The sequence below is a fragment of the Ranitomeya variabilis genome, chromosome 6, assembly GCF_051348905.1.
Source record: "Ranitomeya variabilis isolate aRanVar5 chromosome 6, aRanVar5.hap1, whole genome shotgun sequence".
NCBI lineage: Eukaryota > Metazoa > Chordata > Amphibia > Anura > Dendrobatidae > Ranitomeya > Ranitomeya variabilis.
The window spans coordinates 100739849-100757200 of NC_135237.1; the positions used below are offsets into that span (position 1 = coordinate 100739849).

The 17352-nt window shown below is 40.1% G+C and overlaps 1 protein-coding gene across 2 annotated transcripts in view; it reads right to left on the bottom strand.

The window, feature by feature from the left end:
• RFTN1 (raftlin, lipid raft linker 1) overlaps positions 1-17352 on the bottom strand; it is a 462134-nt gene that overhangs the window by 112287 nt on the left and 332495 nt on the right. The window lies entirely within an intron of this gene.

Genomic DNA, 17352 nt, shown 5'->3' on the forward strand with positions numbered 1-17352 from the left:
CCATCTATAGGAACGGACGCCGCTGAGGAGATCGGCTGTCTGCAGGTGAGTATAACCATTTTTTTTATTATTTTTAAACATTCTATCTTTTACTATTGATGCTGCATAGGCAGCATCTATAGTAAAAAGTTGGTCACACTTGTCAAACACTATGTTTGACAAGTGTGACCAACCTGTCAGTCAGTTTTCCAAGCGATGCTACAGATCGCTTAAAAAACTTTAGCATTCTACAAGCTAATTTCGCTTGCAAAATGCTAAAAAAAACGCAAAAAAAAAAATGCGGATTTCTTGCAGAAAATTTCCGGTTTTCTTCAGGAAATTTCTGCAAGAAATCCTGACGTGTGCACATACCCTGAATGTTTTCAGCAATACATCTCAGCGATGGGGACACAAGCAGATGAGAGGACAGTATACAAGAACAGTACATAATCCAATATTCGATCTATCAAAAGCTGAGATCTAGTTAAATGTTTATAAAAAGACTAAATTCATAAGCTTAGAAGCCATAACTCCACTTCTGTAATCTTTTAGGGCATTTACACTGTATTTTGTATGGCTATGTAATATTTACTGTTTATAGTGGTTAAAGTATTACCTAATTTTTATTGTCTAAAGTCTAAGTATTTAGCCTATTGTCTAAACGTATGTTTTTCCAGACCCTGTTGTGACATTCAAGTATTCTATAATAATATATAAATAATCACAAAAAAGCATGTTTGTCATAGAGAAGTTTCTCTTTGTTTTATAATAATGGTTTTCTGTTGTGCCAATTTCACTAGCATATCTCAAAAGAAACGTTCAGTAGGGCGTTCCAGTAAATACAAGAAAGAACTAAAATTTAGTACGGTATTTTCCCTAAAGTGTCTTTATTTCAAGGCTGTGTTTTATTGTAATTTTTTTTGTCCCTTTGTATTCCTTTGTTGTGTTGTTTTGTGATGATGTCACAATGGCTGTGTTTTCATTTATAAGCTTTCTTATACTGTAGTGTCACAATGGACTATGGGGCTGATTCACCGCGCAGTTTCTGGCTCGAAATGTTGCAAAACTTTTGCACAACACCAAATTCCCCCCCCCCAAAAAAAAAAAATTGCTACTTTTGGCATTTTTACAACTGCCCCTGCCATTTGAGCCAACGTTACGAAAAGTGTGAGGTGCTCGAGTGGGACAAGGTGTGACCAAGCACGCCTGACAAATTCATCATCTATATATATACGGTAATTGTCTAAGGGTTTTTCTGTCTGTCCTGGAAATCCCGCGTCTCTGATTGGTCGAGGCCGCCTGGGCCTTGACCAATCAGCGACGGGCACAGTCTGCCGCGAATTCTGGAATCATCATTGTCCATATACTACGGGGACATGCATATTCTAGAATACCCGATGCGTTAGAATCGGGCCACAATCTAGTAATTTACATAAGTGGCATAAATTATGGCGGAAATGGAAGCCAGTCTCTGCCTGGCATATGTTACTGATCGGGGTGCACGTTAATTGAAAGATATGTCTTAATGAATTTGATGCACTTAATGGTGCATTATATAGTGCATGAGTATAGTGAATGAGTGTACCTAGGAAGGCTCGTTTCATCATAATACTGCAGTGTAAACAGGTTGCCAATGAAAAAAAAGCAAAGTAAACCGCTCGTTCGTCAGGAATATTTTTAGGCTTGCTTAAAAATAATCCTTTTTGGCAATGCGCTATTGAGAACAATAGCAGCCTATGCACACTGAATCTATTACAGATGATTAAAAACTGGGTACCATTTGACACAGTCTACCAGTGTAAACAGGCTTATAAATGACTATGATATCTATTTACAAATCTGCGATTGTTTAACCACTTGACTTTTTATTTTTTTCTGGCACCTTATCAAAAAATCACGGACAGACAATATTTTTTACAGCCACATTGGAAAATCATTATGATTATAAGTGGTACATGTCTACAGCCCGTAATTCTGACATCGGATGCATTCCCTGTGACCTGTACAATTATAATATTTACAATAAAAATTAATCTCTATAAGTTACATCAGCTGAAAAAAAAAATCACGAACACCTTAAATTGTTTTTACTGACAGGGCAAAAAAGTGTTCAAGTTTCTGGAACACCCAGGACTAAACAGAACCTAACTCCAGTCCTCCCTTTATTAAGACTAGCATACAAAATGCCAGTATTAATGACTTGGCGCCTATGTATATAGTTATGTACTTTGTACTGTTGTAATAGTGCCACAATAGCTACTGTCTTCATGATTAAGCAATATTGTATCATAAGGATACCAATCACCAGTCTTCAGAATTATTCAGCCATGTTATATTTATATGCTGAGCTCTGTTTTAGTTGTGCTTGTCTTTATACTTGAGATGTGCATGATGTCTTCTATGTCAAGCACATAATATCAAAGAGAATTATACCCCCCATACACATTAGACTAATACTGTCCACACCTGCCAATATTAACAAGTTCAGCATACACTATATTTTCTATGGGGCGTTGGTCATCTGATTTTTGGCGGAAGGTGTCGATCAGGGATGTTTGATTTCCAGAGATAAGCCGCCGGCAAAGACGTCTGCTGGCGTCCTTCCAAAAAGAGTACAGCATCGCTGTATGTACCCTTCTGTTTATGAAAGAGATAGCTCAGATAGCTGTCAGTCAAATGAACAATGCTTCAGCCGACAGCCATCTTATCTATATCTGGGAATTTAGGCTCCAGAGCCAACAAAAAGGTGAACTCAGCTATGGATATTAAAGAAGCACTCCTCCCATCAAAATTTTCATTCTCTTAATATAGTGCAATCATCATATTATTTAGCTTTGTGTGCTTACAATTGCTCATTTTGCCTTTCTACCCAGCTAATTCTTCTCTTTTCAATTACGCCTATGACATCACGTCATTAAAAACTGACTAGCTCTATGTAGAAATAGGAGGTCAATTAACCCTGTACGAGTCATAAGTCACTGCAAAAGTATCTGGTGGGGGTGAGTAGCTGGGTCAGGGATTGAAAAAGGGAATGATAATTGCAAAAACAATAGACTTTCTGTTTCTACATAAAGCAGCTGCGTAGAAAGGTAAAATGAGCAATAGTAAGTACACAATGCTATATAATATGATGACTGTAATATAGTAAGAGGATTAAAACTTTGATGGAAGTGCTTCTTTATCCACATTATGACCAATGACGGGAATAGGACAGCACATCATGAGCGGGTGTCAGTTTGCACATCATGATGTGCTATGTCTGTCATGATTAAAAACTGTCACTGTAAGTAAACACCCAGTGACAGTTTCGTGATGACAGTTGTCATTGACCCATGCCATCGGTCCCCGCACTCAGATGGCTCTGATCGGTCAATCAGTCTGAATAACATAAATGCAGCAAAACATAAAAAAAAGTAAAGTAAAACATGGCAGCAGTAATATAATTCCAATATATATCTGGTATCTGTCATGATTTATTATGGGATTTGCGGCAGCTCTGGAGCTGCTGTAATTTAAATGTTGTTTTTTCCTTTTGGTCAACAAAATTTAATGTCAGTCTCTTGCTGGCTGCTTTTTTTAGCCTGGTCAGCTAATGTTGGTTGGTGTCCACTCCCACCTTCCTTTAAATAGTCACATGACCCATCAGCTGATTGTCAGTAAGAGTTATTCTATACAGACCAGCTTGGAGTGAGGAGCTCTCTTGTGTCGGTGGTGTTGCTGCTGATGTGGGAGTTCAGATTCCTGGTGCTGTTTTCTATGCTGCTTTGGAACTTAGCAGCAGAGCATGAAGCGGAGTATTTATTCCTTTATCTTTGTCTATCCTGTGTTTGTCACTTTCCCTGTGTTTTTACCATCTACAATGGCGAGGCTAGCATCCTTGCCAGCCAGTGCACTAGCCGGGGTATATTTAGGTGACAATCAGGGAGTAGGCACATGACGGCAGTGGGGGGGGGGAAGGACTCGCATAGGGTGTTAGGGGACCTTAGGGTCAGGCACATGTTGGTATAAGGAGGTGTCCCATCTCTCACTCCCTACTGTTAGGGCCTTCCTCTACCTTTTCCATCCCGTTGTATTTATATGCTGTGTCATCCACCAGACGTATCCGTGTCCGTGACAGTATCGCCGTATGTGCACACGTTGTGGATTTTGCTGCGGATCCGCAGCTGCGAGTCCGCAGCAGCTTTCCATGCGATTACAGTACAATGGAAAACACAATCTGCAGTGCCCATGCTGTGGAAAAAAATGCGTGGAAACGCTGCGGGTTACATTCTGCAGCATGTCAATTCTTTGTGCAGATTCCACTGTGGTTTACACCTGCTCCTCTATAGGAATCCGCAGGTGTAAAACCGCAGGTGGAATCCGCACAAATTCTGCATAAAAACCGCGGTAAATCCGCAGGTAAAACACAGTGCCTTTTACCTGCGGATTTATGAAATCCGCTGCGGAAAAATCCGCAGCCCTATGCACATAGCCTAATACTGCACAACGAACGTCGTAAAAAACAAATAAAGCCAATTCTTCACCTGCTGTTGCTTTGTTCATTCTGCCTCCCATAGACTGCAGTAAAGCTCAGCGCACATTTATCCTGTACTCTACACAGAGCTCTTACACTGGGGTTTCCATGTAAATCTCTGTAATATGTAATTCAGACAGAAACTCCAGCGAAAGATTCCCTATAATGAGGCAGAGGGAGACACTTTGGATGTACTATGATTCGGCAATGTCTGTCTTTTTAAGGGTGCATAAAAAAAAACCCAGTTTTGTGCACTTCTTAAAAGCTGGATAATGTAATACAAACAGAGAAAAAGCTCCAGACCAAAAGTTGGGGATCACCAAACACAAATACAGAAATAATAATTTTATTGAATACAAAGCAAACACACATGTTAAAAACTAAAAGTCAGAAAGACTTGACATCAGAAAACCCAAACAGCTTATAATAAAGCCTAAGACTACCCCTCCCAAGGCCAATAGAAAAACATAATTAGTATAATAAACAAGAATGTTAATTGCTAATGAAGGTCAAAGTAATATGTGCAGGTACCAACAGTGACTCGATGTAAATCCCAATAATGCATATAAATACATGAACATACACCATCAACATAGCAACCAACCAAAGTATACTACTATTCCACTGCACTGATTCTACCTGATGGTGGGCAAGAAGCCTCTGAATAATCTATCTGCAAAGTGCAGGTATCACTAATAGCACTCGCACAGGCCAGAGAACCATGCTGTGCACGATAACACAGTGGCTAATACAGACCTAAAACAGCGCATAGTACAAGTAAAAAGCCTGGGAGCACGGGAGCCCGTGGAGATGCCCAACATGTGTGTTGGCTTTGTATTCAATGAAATTATTATTTCTGTATTTGTGTTTGGTGATCCCCAATTTTTGGTCTGCAGCTTTTTCTCTGTTTGTATTATATAATCTTTGTAAAGACCTTGGGTGTATCCCTCTATATATATTGTGGTGCCCTCCTAAACAAATTTGGTAAAAGCTGGATAATGCCAATCAGAAGCCACACAGAGTCCAGAGTAAATCTGCTGCTCATTTTGAGTGAATGGAACACTCAGGTTTTCATCCAAATCACGTATTTTGTAGATTTAGATGGCAACCCTGTTGTAAGTGCTAATCGTAGAACACAAGATAAATGTGATCCAAATTGTTCTGTAACCCAAAATGCTACCAATAAAAGCTTCTACTCAACCCACAAAAAAAAAAATCGTCACTCAGGTTTGTCATCTGTTAACAGAAATATATGGGGCTTCCACATTACTGGTAACACAAAGGCTCTGGAAAAGTGATGCGGCTCCAAACCCAAAGAAATCCAGCAAAATCTGCGCTCCTAAATCCACATGTTTCTAATCCACAGTTAGCGTCCACATGTTTGCCATTACTTTAGTGAGGAGAGCTGGGCATAATGTACTAGGAATTACAAAGTACTGGGCACTACAATGATATATAGGCATTTTCACTAAGCAGCATTCATTGCTCACAAAATCATCCCTACACCTGTAGATAAATTCCCGTAGGAGTGTAATTTCCAAATTTGGGTCAATTGAGGGTGCTCTTCTAGCACTCAGGGGCTCTGTATATGGAGTTTGCAAAATATTCTACAAAATTTGTTCTCCAAGAGTCAAATAGCATTCCATCCCTCCCGAGACTTTCCATGTGGCCAAATAGTACTGTACAGCCACATATGGGGTATTGCCATGTTCACAAACAATTGTGTAACAAATTATGTGGTCATTTTTACCTTTTGCAAAAATGTAAAATCTGGGGCTAAAACATCATTACAGTGGTAAAAGTTTGTGAAATGGGGTCACTTATGAAGGGTCCTGTTCCCCTGACACCTCAGGGTCTCTGCCAAAGTGAAATGGCACTCACAAATCATTCCAGCAAAATATGTACTCTAATATGGCGTTCCTTCCCTTCTGAGATTTGCACTGTGTCTAAAAAGTAGTTAATAACCACATATGGGGTACTTTTGTACTCAGCAGACATTGTGCAACAAATTTTGTGATCCTTTTTCTCCTATTAGCCCTTTTGAATACTAAAAACTTGGGGCTAAAACAACATTTTAGTCGAAAAATGTGACTTTTCATTTTCTACGCTCAATGTTGTGCAATTCTATCAAATACCTGTGGGTTTAAAATGCTCACTACACCCCTAGAGAAATTCTTCAAGAGGTGTAGATTCCAAAATGGGTTAAGTTGTGTGGGGCTTCCACTGTTTAGGCACATCAGGGGCTCTGCACATGCGACATGGCATTCACTACGTATTCCAGACAATTTTGCATTCCAAAAGTCAAATGGCGTTCCTTCCCTTCAGAGCCCTGTGTGTGCCCAAACAGTAATTTTCCATCACATATGGGGTATCAAAACATATATTGAGATCTATTTTCTCCTGTTACCCTTGTGAAAATGCAAAACTTGTGGCTAAAGTAATATTTTTGTGGGAAAAAATAAAATGTTCATTTTTTCTTCCACATTGCTTTAGTTCCTGTGAAGCACCTGAAGGGTTAATAAACTTCTTGAATGTTGTTCTGAGCACTTTGAGTGGTGCAATTTTTAGAATTTTGGGTATTTTCATATAGGCCCCCAAAGTCACTTCAAATGTGATGTGATCCCTAAAAAATGGCTTTGTAAATTTGTTGGAAAAATGAGAAATTGATTATAAACTTTTAACCCTTCTAACTTCTTAACAAAAAAATTATGTTTAAAAAATGGCTCTGATATAGGGTAGACATGGGGGAAATGGTATTTATTGTAACTATTTTATGTGGTATAACTATCTGGTTAACCCCTTTCTGACATCGGGCATAATAGTACGCCAGTGTCGGATTCCCCCTATCTCAGCGCCGGAGTCCGCACCTTTCCGGGCACATGACAGCTGACATGTGCCCGCAACAGCAGTGGGTGGATTCGCGATCCACCCACGACTGTTAAATATATACATGCCACTGTCTATCTCTGACAGCGACATCTAACTCGCGCTTACCGGAAGTGCGTTGTAAATCCCGCTCATCGGTGACCCCGTCACATGATCGCGGGTCACCGATGTGTTGACATGACAACCAGAGGTCTCCAGCCGATCTCTATGGTTGTCATTACCAGATTGCTATGAGCGCCGCCCCATGGTCGGCGCTCATAGCAAGTGAGCATTTCTGCTACACACAGGCAAACTGATCATGGCCTGTGTGTAGCAGAGGAGATCAGAGTACTGCAGCTTCTAGTCTCCCATGGAGACTATTGAAGCATGCAAAAAGTAAAAAAAAATTTTTTTTTAACAATATTAAAAAAATAAAAAATATATAAAAGTTGAAATCACCCCCTTGTGCCCCATTCAAAATAAAACAATAAAAAAATCAAATATACACATATTTTGTATTGTCGTCTTCAGAATCACCCGATCTATCAATATAAAAAAGAATTAACCTGATCTTTAAACGGCGTAATGAAAAAAAATTCAAAATGCCTGAACTGCATTTTTTGTTGCCGCTACATTGCAATAAAATGCAATAACAGGCGATCAAAAGATAGTATCTACACCAAAATAGTAGAAATAAAAACATCAGCTCGATGTGCAAAAAATAATCCCTCACCCAGTCCCAGATCACAAAAATTAGAGAAGCTACAGGTTTACCAAAGTTTGGATTTTTTTCCACCACTCAAATTAAAAAACCTAGACATGCTTGCAATTTCACAGACTTGGATTTTTTTTCCTGTTTTCCAGTACACAATATGTTAAAATCAATGGTGTTGTTCAAAATACAACCTGTCCCGCAAAAAACAAGCCCTCACATGGCCATTTTGCCGAAAAAATAAAAAAGTTATGGCTCTGGGAAGAAGGGGAGCAAAAAATGAAAACGCAAAAATGGAAATTCCTCTGGTCCTGAAGGGGTTAAAGGGAATAAAAATTCAAAGTTTGAAAATCATAAAAATGTTCGACTTTTTGCTATTTTTTTTATATTTTCATAAATAAATGCAAATCATATCGAACAAAATTTACCACTAACATAAAGTACAATATGTCACGAAAAAAATAATCTCAGAATCATTGGGATACATTGAAGCGTTCCAGAGTTATTAACTGATAAAGTGACTCTCGTCAGATTTTTAAAAAATGAGGCTCGGTCATTAACGTACAAAGTGGCTCGGTCCTTAAAAGGTTAATTTCAAGAGCTGAGTTCACCTTTAAGTTTGCTCTGGAGCCTAAAGGGAGTGCTTCTTTAAAAGTTTCTAATGCAGAATAACTATGCGCGTAAACTGTAAAATGATGTTCAAAAGTGAAATTATGATTTAACCGTATTCATTGTTTTATTCTGTTTTATTGCCAGAGACTTTATCTGATTTTGTGTGCATCTGTTTAGGGACTTGGCCATATGCAAGCGATCATCCACTATACGGTCCTCCAAACCACGTGTTCCACTGCACGTACTGGAATGTCCAGACAGCAGTTTTTAGTATCGTAGACATGGTCGCCCTCCCCTTGTTAGAAGTACCATACCATTATCACTTACATATATTCAATATGACAGGTATCTTTTCTTGTTGACTAGCTACAAAATAAAGTAAGAAACTGACAATAATTTCTACTACAAAATCTAACCATTAGGATTTATAGAAACAACCTGAAATTTATACACACACCACCAGGTTTTCTCCTGCCTTAGGCTACATGATTTAACAAATTTTTTAAATCTGACCAGTGTCACTTTATGTGGTAATAACTCTGCAATGCTTCAACAAATCCCAGTGATTTTGAGACTGTTTTTTCGTGACACATTATACTTTATGATAATGGTAAATTTAGGTCAATATGTTTTGTGTTTACTTATAAAAAATATAAAAAATTTGCGAAAAATGTTAAAAAAATAGCAATTTTCTAAATTTGAATGATTATCCCTTTAATCCAGATGGTCATACCACAGCAAACCATTAATAAATAACATTTCCCACATGTCGGCTTTACATCAGCACCATTTGTAAAATGTTATTTTATTTTGTTAGCATTTTAGGAGGTTTAAAAATGTAGCAGCAAAATTTATTTTTTTAGGGACTTATCCATGTTTGAAGTGACTTTAGGGGTCCCATATATTGGGAAACCCCCAAACATGATACCATTTTAAAAACAGCACCCCCTGACATATTGAAAACTGCAGTCAGGTACTTTATTAACCCTTCAGGTGCTTTACAGGAATTAATGCAAAGTGGTATGACAGAAATGAAAATGTGTATTTTTACCACCTAAATGCCGCTAACTTCTGAACAGATTACTACAGCTGTCAGACTCTAAGGCCGCTATTTGGTCGTGAATTGCCATGGCAAACATCAGGACCACAAAATCATGATCTGAGGGCACCAGTTTGGATAAAGAGGAAGCCCCCACACTCTGTTAACCATTTATAATGATGTAGTCACTATTGACAGCAGCATCTAAGGGGTTAAACAGATTTGGAAAGTGCAAATACTGATCATGGCTGATACAGCAAGTTGTCAGCTATAGTGTATAGCCGGCAGCTGCTGGATTGTCACCTGTATGGAGATGCTATTCTCTTATATCTCAGGTCAGTTAAAAGACGTATTGGCTGTCATTAAGGGGTTAAGTACACTTGTTGCGCACGGTCCACTTCAATAGGAGTGGACAACAGTGTCTGGAATTTATAAACTGCACAGTTGTAAACTGTATTAGGACATAACTATACACTGTACGTATATGTCACAACAATTTATTTTCACGATCAGCTTGCATTTGAACAGAACTAAATAGCACTTAGAAAGTACAAAATCTGATCTATCACTTACAAACAGCGTGAACATACAGTACAGACCAAAAGTTTGGACACACCTTCTCATTTAAAGATTTTTCTGTATTTTCATGACTATGAAAATTGTAAACTCACACTGAAGGCATCAAAACTATCAATTAACACATGTGGAATTATATACTTAACAAAAAAGTGTGAAACAACTGAAATTATGTCTTATATTCTAGGTTCTTCAAAGTGGCCACCTTTTGCTTTGATGACTGCTTTGCACACTCTTGGCATTCTCTTGATGAGCTTCAAGAGGTAGTCATGGTATGTACTGTATGTTGAAAAACTAAATGTGCACATAAAAATTTACAGGAGATAAACGATAGAACTGTAATTGATTTTGTTTAGGGGAAGTGACTCCGCATCTTGTAAGTAGGGTCTGCCTACCAGTGACTTCCCACGGTGCTACCTACATTATGACGTCATGCTACATGGGATCTAACGACACTTGGCATGATATGTTATAATGTTATAATGGTGCCACAGTAACTAGCCTTTCAATTCAACTGTGGTCAAGATTCATTTTACGGGTCTAGGCCTGTACATAAATATTCTGGCCCAGTCAGAGATACTTATTGGAACATTGCCTACTCAAACATGCCTTGTCAAACTCCTTAGCTTTGTCCCCAGGTTTTGTATAAATGTTTTTTTAATTCAGATTTCCCATCTATTCTGTCATCTGGCTTTATTTTTCCTCTCTGGCGTAGAAATGAAATGAGCAAAAGAAAGTTTGCTATGGGATTGTTCACATTCATACGGTTCATCAGTGACGGCACCAGACCATTTCTGAGAGCCAGATCAGATAACACTACATGTTGTGTTTTATTATCCAACTTACTAGTTTTGTTGTAACAACTGTAAAAAAAAAACAAAAACGAAACTAGATAAATCTAACAATAATAATAATAATAATAATAATAAAAATAACAACAAAAACAATGATAAATATAACCCTAATGTAATCTAAGCTTAACCCCAGTCAACACAATACAATGGCACCTAGGATTATGTCAAGCAATAGCTCGTCAGAAACTATCAGGTTACACCTACATAGTGCCACCTTCTAAGATATATACTCCTTATTACTAATCATCAAATTGCTCTGCTGTTAAGAGGCGTCACTGTACTGTATGGCTTTATGGCACGACATGCGACGTTCATGTACGGCACAAGTCAGAAGTGGGTGTATGAAGAGGTCTCACTGGATGAGCTTGGTCCATACCCAGCAGGTCATGCCCCTGCCTCTAACAATGCGCCATCATGGGGGAGCATCATTCCATGCTCCAGTGGGCACACCTGTGACATGATCATGGGTCGCCGATAGGTTGCGATGACAGCCGAGAGTCTGTTGAAGATCTCCCTGTTTGTCATTACGGAGCATTTTGAAACCCAGCCTGTGGCCTGACTTCAAAAGAGACCAAGACTACTTCTATATACAGTGGTGCTGTAGCATCCCTGTATATAGCACAAGAGATGAGACGATTGCAGCTTCAAGTCCTGCAAGGGGACTAACAAGAACAGTGAAAGGTAAGAAAAAGTTTTAAAAAATATGAAAAAAATAAATAAATAAAATTTCAAATCACTCCCTTTTGCCCCAATAATAAAAAAATACAAATCAGTAAACAAAAAAACTCAAGTATGTCAAAATTAAAAATGCTGCAACAAAATGTCATATCGATCCCAAAGTGAAAAATGATGAAACGTGGGTGGTGGAAAGCCACAGGGCACCACGCTTTGAATTAGGAACCACCCTGGTAAGATAAGAAAAGACGATTATCCAACACACAACGCGTTTCAGTGACAATATGCCCCTTTCATCAGGTTGTTACAAAATATGTACCACGCTCAGTGCTTTAAATAGACAGGCACTGATGTGATTGGTTGATAATTAATTGCATACAGGCTTTTAAAAATTATGAATAAAATTTACAAAATGTACAAAACAATAATTCTTTTTTCGCTGTGTCATGGCACCTGAGCAGGATGCCATGAGCAGATGGAAGGTATTGCAGTGCTTCAGAACCACCCTCATTCACTGCTTAGCATCAGCGTTGTGCCGGGCAACTACCAGAGTCGAGTTGAACACCTCTCTTCTCCTGCATAAGTGTGAAATTCACACACCCTCTCTTTTGGTTTATTTTCACATCTATCCCAAAATGATATCAACAAAACATCATCTTGCCCCCACAAAAAATAAGTCATCAAACAGCTCCATTAAAGGTACCGTCACACTAAGCGACGCTGCAGCGATACAGACAATGATGCCGATCACTGCAGCGTCGCTGTTTGGTCGCTGGAGAGCTGTCACACAGACCGCTCTCCAGCGACCAACGATGCCGAGGTCCCTGGGTAACCAGGGTAAACATCGGGTTGCTAAGCGCAGGGCCGCGCTTAGCAACCCGATGTTTACCCTGGTTACCAGTGTAAAATGTAAAAAAACAAACACTACATACTCACCTTCGCGTCCCCCGGCGTCCGCTTCCTGCACTGACTGAGCGCCGGCCGTAAAGTGAAAGCACAGCACAGCGGTGACGTCACCGCTCTGCTGTTAGGGCCGGCACTCACACAGTGCAGGGAAGCAGAACGCCGGGGGACGCGAATGTAAGTATGTAGTGTTTGTTTTTTTACATTTTACACTGGTAACTAGGGTAAACATCGGGTTACTAAGCGCGGCCCTGCGCTTAGTAACCCGATATTTACCCTGGTTACTATTGTAAAACATCGCTGGTATCATTGCTTTTGCTGTCAAACACAACGATACACGCCGATCTGACGACCAAATAAAGTTCTGAACTTTAACCCCTTTCTGACATCTGACGTACTATCCCGTCGAGGTGGGGTGGGCCCGTATGACCACCGACGGGATAGTACGTCATCACCGATCAGCGGCGCTCACGGGGGGAGCGCGGCCGATCGCGGCCGGGTGTCAGCTGCATATCGCAGCTGACATCCGGCACTATGTGCCAGGAGCGGTCACGGACCGCCCCCGGCACATTAACCCCCGGCACACCACGATCAAACATGATCGCGGTGTACCGGCGGTATAGGGAAGCATCGCGCAGGGAGGGGGCTCCCTGCGGGCTTCCCTGAGACCCCCGGAGCAACGCGATGTGATCGCGTTGCTCTGAGGGTCTCCTACCTCCCTCCTCGCCGCAGGTCCCGGATCCAAGATGGCCGTGGCATCCGGGTCCTGCAGGGAGGGAGGTGGCTTACCGAGTGTCTGCTCAGAGCAGACACTTGGTAAGCCTGCAGCCCTGCACAGCAGATCGCAGATCTGGCAGAGTGCTGTGCACACTGCCAGATCAATGATCTGTGATGTCCCCCCCTGGGACAAAGTAAAAAAGTAAAAAAAAAATTCCCCACATGTGTGTAAAAAAAAAATAAAAAAAATATCCTAAATAAAGAAAAAAAAAATATATTATTCCCATAAATACATTTCTTTAGCTAAATAAAATAAAAAAACAATAAAAGTACACATATTTAGTATCGCCGCGTCCGTAACGACCCAACCTATAAAACTGCCCCACTAGTTAACCCCTTCAGTAAACACCGTAAGAAAAGAAAAAAAAAACGAGGCAAAAAACAACGCTTTATTATCATACCGCCAAACAAAAAGTGGAATAACACGCGATCAAAAAGACTGATATAAATAACCATGGTACCGCTGAAAACGTCATCTTGTCCCGCAAAAAACGAGCCGCCATACAGCATCATCAGCAAAAAAATAAAAAAGTTATAGTCCTGAGAATAAAGCAATACCAAAATAATTATTTTTTCTATAAAATAGTTTTTATCGTATAAAAGCGCCAAAACATAAAAAAAATGATATAAATGAGATATCGCTGTAATCGTACTGACCCGACGAATAAAACTGCTTTATCAATTTTACCAAACGCGGAACGGTATAAACGCCTCCCCCAAAAGAAATTCATGAATAGCTGGTTTTTGATCACTGCCTCACAAAAATCGGAATAAAAAGCGATCAAAAAATGTCACGTGTCCGAAAATGTTACCAATAAAAACGTCAACTCGTCCCGCAAAAAACAAGATCTCACATGACTCTGTGGACTCAAATATGGAAAAATTACAGCTCTCAAAATGTGGTAACGCAAAAAATATTTTTTGCAATGAAAAGCGTCTTTCAGTGTGTGACAGCTGCCAATCATAAAAATCCGCTAAATAACCCGCTATAAAAGTAAATCAAACCCCCCTTCATCACCCCCTTAGTTAGGGAAAAATAAAAAAAATAAAAAATGTATTTATTTCCATTTTCCCATTAGGGTTAGGGCTAGAGTTAGGACTAGAGTTAGGGCTAGGGTTAGGGTTAGGGCAAGGGTTAGGGCTAGGGTTAGGGTTAGGGCTAGGGTTGGGGCTAGGGTTAGGGCTAGGGTTAGGGCTAGGGTTGGGGCTAGGGTTGGGGCTATGGTTAGAGTTGGGGCTAGGGTTGGGGCTAGGGTTAGGGCTAGGGTTAGTGTTACGGCTAGTGTTAGGGCTAGTGATAGGGCTAGGGTTATTGCTAGGGTTAGGGTTAGGGCTAGGGTTGGTGCTAGGGTTGGGGCTACAGTTAGGGTTGGGGCTAAAGATAGGGTTAGGGTTTGGATTACATTTACGGTTGGGAATAGGGTTGGGTGTGTCTGGGTTAGAGGAGTGGTTAGGGTTACTGTTGGGATTAGGGTAAGGGGTGTGTTTGGATTAGGGTTTCAGTTATAATTGGGGGGTTTCCACTGTTTAGGCACATCAGGGGCTCTCCAAACGGGACATGGCATCCGATCTGAATTCCAGCCAATTCTGCGTTGAAAAAGGAAAACAGTGCTCCTTCCCTTCAGAGCTCTCCCGTGTGCCCAAACAGGGGTTTACCCCAACATATGGGGTATAAGCGTACTCAGGACAAATTGGACATCATCTTTTGGGGTCCAATTTATCCTGCTACCCTTGGGAAAATACAAAACTGGGGGCCAAAAAATAAGTTTTGTGGGAAAAAAAAGATTTTTTATTTTCACGGCTCTGCGTTGTAAACTGTAGTGAAACACTTGGGGGTTCAAAGTTCTCACAACACATCTAGATAAGTTCCTTGGGGCGTCTAGTTTCCAATATGGGGTCACTTGTGGGGGGTTTGTTCTGTTTGGGTACATCAGGGGCTCTGCAAATGCAACGTGACGCCTGCAGACCAATCCATTTAAGTCTGCATTCCAAATGGCGCTCCTTCCCTTCCGAGCTCTGTCATGCGCCCAAACAGTGATTCCCCCCCACATATGGGGTATCAGCGTACTCAGGACAAATTGAACAACAACTTTTGGGGTCCAATTTATCCTGATACCCTTGTGAAAATACAAAACTGGGGGCTAAAAAATCATTTTTGTGAAAAAAAAAAAGAAATTTTATTTTCACGGCTCTGCGTTATAAACTGTAGTGAAACACTTGGGGGTTCAAAGTTCTCACAACACATCTAGATAAGTTCCTTGGGGGGTCTAGTTTCCAATATGGGGTCACTTGTGGGGGGTTTGTTCTGTTTGGGTACATCAGGGGCTCTGCAAATGCAACGTGACGCCTGCAGACCAATCCATTTAAGTCTGCATTCCAAATGGCGCTCCTTCCCTTCCGAGCTCTGTCATGCGCCCAAACAGTGGTTTCCCCCCACATATGGGGTATCAGCGTACTCAGGACAAATTGGACAACAATGTTTGGGGTCCAATTTATCCTGATACCCTTGTGAAAATACAAAACAGGGGGCTAAAAATCATTTTTGTGAAAAAAAAAAAGAATTTTTATTTTCACGGCTCTGCGTTATAAACTGTAGTGAAACACTTGGGGGTTCAAAGCTATCAAAACACATCTAGATAAGTTCCTTAGGGGGTCTACTTTCCAAAATGGTGTCACTTGTGGGGGTTTTTAATGTTTAGGCACATCAGGGGCTCTCCAAACGCAACATGGCATCCCATCTTAATTCCAGTCAATTTTGCATTGAAAAGTAAAATAGCGCTCCTTCCCTTCCGAGCTCTGCTATGCACCCAAACAGTGGTTTACCCCCACATATGGGGTATCGTCGTACTCAGGACAAATTGCGCAACTTTTGTGGTCTAATTTCTTCTCTTACCCTTGGGGAAATAAAAAAATGGGGGCGAAAAGATCATTTTTGTGAAAAAATATGATTTTTTATTTTTACGGCTCTGCATTATAAACTTCTGTGAAGCACTTGTTGGGTCAAAGTGCTCACCACACATCTAGATAAGATCCTTAGGGGGTCTACTTTCCAAAATGGTGTCACTTGTGGGGGGTTTCAATGTTTAGGCACATCAGGGGCTCTCCAAATGCAACATGGCGTCCCATCTCAATTCCAGTCAATTTTGCATTGAAAAGTCAAATGGCGCTCCTTTCCTTCCGAGCTCTGCCATGCGCCCAAACAGTGGTTTACCCCCACATTTGGGGTATCAGCGTACTCAGGACAAATTGTACAACAAATTTTGGGGTCTATTTTCTCCTGTTACCCTTGGTAAAATAAAACAAATTGGAGCTGAAATAAATTTTGTGTGAAAAAAAGTTAAATGTTTATTTTTATTTAAACATTCCAAAAATTCCTGTGAAACACCTGAAGGGTTAATAAACTTCTTGAAAGTGGTTTTGAGTACCGTGAGGGGTGCAGTTTTTAGAATGGTGTCACACTTGGGTATTTTCGATCATATAGACCCCTCAAAATGACTTCAAATGAGATGTGGTCCCTAAAAAAAAATGGTGTTGTAAAAATGAGAAATTGCTGGTCAACTTTTAACCCTTATAACTCCGTCACAAAAAAAAATTTTGGTTCCAAAATTGTGCTGATGTAAAGTAGACATGTGGGAAATGTTACTTATTAAGTATTTTGCGTGACATATGTCTGTGATTTAAGGGCATAAAAATTAAAAGTTGGAAAATTGCGAAATTTTCAAAATTTTCGCCAAATATTTGTTTTTTTCACAAATAAATGCAAGTTATATCGAAGAAATTTTACCACTATCATGAAGTACAATATGTCTCGAGAAAACAATGTCAGAATCGCCAAGATCCGTTGAAG